This window comes from Bison bison, unplaced genomic scaffold (assembly GCF_000754665.1).
Source record: "Bison bison bison isolate TAMUID 2011002044 unplaced genomic scaffold, Bison_UMD1.0 scf7180017864517, whole genome shotgun sequence".
NCBI classification, from domain to species: Eukaryota; Metazoa; Chordata; class Mammalia; order Artiodactyla; family Bovidae; genus Bison; species Bison bison.
The window spans coordinates 6,195,251-6,200,121 of record NW_011495070.1 but is presented as its reverse complement, the minus strand read 5'-3'; positions in this window follow the sequence as shown (position 1 = coordinate 6,200,121).

Genomic DNA, 4,871 nt, shown 5'->3' with positions numbered 1-4,871 from the left:
GGCATAGTCAATAAAGCAGAAATAGATGTTTTTCTGGAACTCTCTTGCTTTTTCCATGATCCAGCGGATGTTGGCAATTTGATCTCTGGTTCCTCTGCCTTTTCTAAAACCAGCTTGCACATCAGGAAGTTCACGGTTCACATATTGCTGAAGCCTGGCTTGGAGAATTTTGAGCATTACTTTACTAGAGTGTGAGATGAGTGCAATTGTGCGGTAGTTTGAGCATTCTTTGGCATTGCCTTTCTTTGGGATTGGAATGAAAACTGACCTTTTCCAGTCCTGTGGCCACTGCTGAGTTTTCCAAATTGGCTGGCATATTGAGTGCAGCACTTTCACAGCATCATCTTTCAGGATTTGAATTAGCTCAACTGGAATTCCATCACCTCCACTAGCTTTGTTCACAGTGATGCTTTCTAAGGCCCACTTGACTTCACATTCCAGGATGTCTGGCTCTAGGTGAGTGATCACAGCATCGTGATTATCTGGGTCGTGAAGCTCTTTGATATTGTATGGTATTTGTCTTCACTTATGGTAATTTCTAGGTCCATCCATGTTACTGCAAATGGCATTATTTCATTAAAGGTTTTTTTTTTTTTCCTTGCTGTTCTTTTTTATGGCTGAATAGTATTCCATTGTTTATAGGTACCACATCTTCTTTATCCATTCATCTGTTGATGGACATTTAGTTTGTTTGCATGTCTTGGCTTTTGTAAGCAGTGCAGCTATGAATGTAGGGGTACATGTATCGATTTGAATTGTAGTTTTGCTCAGTTAAATGCCCAGGAGGGGGACAGCTGGATGATGTGGCAACTCTATTTTTAGTTTTTTGATGATGTTCCATACTGTTTCTTTACCTACCCTTGTAGGAAGTTTCCCTTTTTTCCGCACACCCTCTCCAGCTTTTGTTATTTGCCATTTTTACTAGTGTAAGGTGGTACCTCCTTATAGTTCTGATTTGTACTTCTCTAGTAGTTAGTAATTCATGTAATTAGTAATTGGTAATCACCTCAGATATGCAGATGACACCACCCTTATGGCAGAAACTGAGGAAGAACTAAAGAGCCTCTTGGTGAAAGTGAAAAAGGAGAGTAAAAAAGTTGGCTTAAAGCTCAACATTCAGAAAACTAAGATCATGACATCCGGTCCCATCACTTAATGGCAAATAGATGGGGAAGCAGTGGACACAGGGAAACAGAGGCTGACTTTATTTTTCTGGGCTCCAAAATCACTGCAGATGGTGACTGCAGCCATGAAAGTAAAAGACGCTTACTCCTTGGAAGGAAAGTTATGACCAACCTAGACAGCATATTCAAAAGCAGAGACATTACTTTGTCAACAAATGTTCGTCTGGTCAAGGCTATGGTTTTTCCAGTGGTCATGTATGGATGTGAGAGTTGGACTATAAAGAAGGCTGAGCGCAGAAGAATTGATGCTTTTGAAGTGTGGTGTTGGAGAAGACTCTTGAGAGTCCCTTGGACTTCAAGGAGATCCAACCAGTCCATCCTAAAGGAGATCAGTCCTGGGTGTTCATTGGAGGGACTGATGTTGAAGCTGAAACTCTAGTACTTTGGCCACCTGATGAGAAGAGCTGACTCATTTGAAAGCCCCTGATGCTGGGAAAGATTAAGGGCAGGAGTAGAAGGAGATGACAGAGGATGAGATGTTTAGATGGCATCACTGACTCAATGGACATGGGTTTGGGTGGACTCCGGGAGTTGGTGATGGACAGGGAGGCCTGGCATGCTGCAGTTCATGGGGTCGCAAAGAGTCGGACACGACTGAGTGACTGAACTGAACTGAACTGAATCATGTAATTATTAATTAGTGATCATGTAATTAGAAATCATGTAATTAGTAATTCTAGTAATTAATAATTCATGGCAAATAGATGAGGAAACAATGGAAACAGTAATAGGTTTTATTTTCTTGGGCTCCAAAATCACTGCATATGGTGACTGCAGCCTTGAAATTAAAAGATGCTCGCTCCTTGGAAGAAAAGCTATGACCAACCTAGACAGCATATTAAAGAGCAGAGACATTACGTTGCCGACAAAAGTCCATCTAGTCAAAGCTGTGATTTTTCCAGTAGTCATGTTTGAATGTGAAAGTTGAACCATAAAGAAGGCTGTGTACTGAAGAATTGATGTTTTGGAACTGTGAGAGTCTCTTGGACTGCAAGGATATCAAACCAGTCAATTCTAAAGGAAATCAGTCCTGAATATTCATTGGACGGACAGATGTTGAAGGTGAAACTCCAATACTTTGGCCACCTCATGTGAAGAAATGAGTCATTAGAAAAGACCCTGATGCTGGGAAAGATTGAAGGCAGGAGAAGGGAGTGACAGAGGATGAGATTGTTGAATGGCATCACTGACTCAATGGACATGAGTTTGAGAAAACTCTGGGAGTTGGTGCTGGACAGGAGGCCTGGCGTGCTGCAGTCCATGGGGTCACAGAGTCAGACATGGCTGTGCGACTGAACAGCAACAATCATTAGTAATGATGAGCATCCTTTCATATGTCTATTGGTCATCTGTATGCCTTCTTTGGAGAAATGTCAATTTAGGTTTTCTGCTCATTTTTTTGATTGGGGTTTTTTTTGGTATTGTTGAGTTGTATAAGCTGTTTGTATAATTTGGAAATTAAGCTTAAGAAGGGTTTTCTAATAAAGTTTCAGTTAGGCTGCTAATAATATTAGACAACCATTAATACAGTATACATTTTCCCATTCTTTTAACCCATTTGTGTTCTTATTTTTAAATGTAGGTTTCTTACAGTAATCATATATAGTTGAGTTTTGCTTTTTTGGGGGGTCCAATCTGAACAATTCTGCTTTTCATTTGGGGTGTTTAAACCATTTACATTTAATATGACTATTGATATAGTTGGCTTGCAATCTATATCCTGATATTTATTTTCTATTTATCCCATATCTTTGTTCTTTTCTCTCTTTTGGGTTACTTTTAATTTTTCTATTTTATCTCTTTTGTCTGGTAGTGTATTAGTCTAACTCTTTGTTTTGCATTTTTAGTGGTCATTTCACAGTTTATAGTATACATCTTTAACTTGTCTTAATCTATGTTCAGAGATAGTATACCACTTAATGTGTGTAATTAAACCTTACATAATAATTCCATTTCCTGTATACTGGACATTGTATTATTATTGTTATACATTTTGCTTCTACATACATTATAAACCCCACACAACATTATTTCTGTTCTAACAAGTTGGTTTTTAAAAGGTATATAAAATTTAAGAACAAAGATTATATTTACTCATGTATTTCCCATTTCTGGCACTCTGTTTCTTTTTGTATATGTAGATTTCTATGTGGTTTTCTTTCCACCTAAGTGGCTTTCTTAAATATTTCATGTACAGCAGGAAAGCTGGTGACTAATTCTTTAAGATTTTATATGTCTGAAATGTTTCTAATTTGACTATTTCGCAGTATGAAATTCAAGGCTGACTCTCCTGCCCTCCTTCCGTACTTTTAATATGTTGTTCTGGCTTGCATTGTTTCCAAAGACAAGTTCACTCTCATTCTTATTTTGTTCTGTCCATGATGTTTCTTTTTATCCTGGCTGCTTTTAAGGTATTTTTCTTTTATCATTGGTTTTAAACAATTCTATTATGATGTGTCTTAGTTTACTTTTCTCCATGCCTCTAGGCTTGAGGTTCTTGGAACTTTTTGGAGCTCTGTTATAATTTTATAAAATTATAAAAAGTTTATTATTTTCATCAAATGTGGAAAAAAATTGGCCACTACTTTCTCAAATGCTCCTTTTCCTCTCCCTTGAATGTAGTTCTTTCACAGATCATTGTTGCTTCATTCATTTTTTAAAAATTTCTTCTTACTCTTTGTTTCATTCCTGAGCGTCTTTATTGCTATGGATCCATTTTCACTCATGTTTTATTTCTACAGTATCTAATCTGCTAGTAAGACAGATATCTTCTGACACCCAAGATATTTCTTTCATCTCAGTCATATTTATTTTTAATCTCTGGAAGCTTGGTTTGATCTTTTGAAGAATTTTTCTTATGTCTTTACTTAACATGTTCAACTTTTCATCTAGCTTTTTGAAAATATGGAATAAAGTTACAATAATCATTTTAATATCTTTGTTAATTCTACCAATTGTGTCATTTCTGGGTGATTTTTGCTTGATTTATTTTTATACATATTATGGGTCATATTTTCCTACCTCTTTTCATGCTTGGTAATTTGTGATTAGATGCTAGACATTGAGATTTTATCTTGTTGAGTACTAGATATTTTTGAAATCTTTATAAATGTCCTGAGCTTTGTTTAGGGTTACAGTTAAATACCTTGAATAGTTTGATTTCCTAGGCTTGCTTTTAAGCCTTGTTGCTGCTGCTGCTGCTAAGTCGCTTCAGTGTCTGACTCTGTGCGACCCCATAGATGGTAGCCCACCAGGCTCCCCGTCCCTGGAATTCTCCAGAGAAGAACACTGGAGTGGGTTGCCGTTTCCTTCTCCAGTGCATGAAAGTGAAAAGTGAAAGTGAAGTTGCTCAGTTGTCTCCAACTCTTAGCGACCCCATGGACTGTAGCCCACCAGGCTCCTTTGTCCTTGGGATTTTCCAGGCAAGAGGACTGAAGTGGGGTGCCATTCCTTGTTAGGCAGGACTAAAGCAGCATTTAGCTTGCATCTAATATTGTCCCAATACTGAGGCAGTACATTCTGGACACTCTATTTGATATCTCATGAATTTAATGATTTTCCACTTTGACTAGGGGAAACAGACACTATTTTTGATCTATATGAATTCCAGAGATTTTTTTCCTCTGCTTTTTTTTGTGTTCCACTTCTTTCCTGAGTCACAGGTAGTTTCCTTTTTTTTTTTTTTTT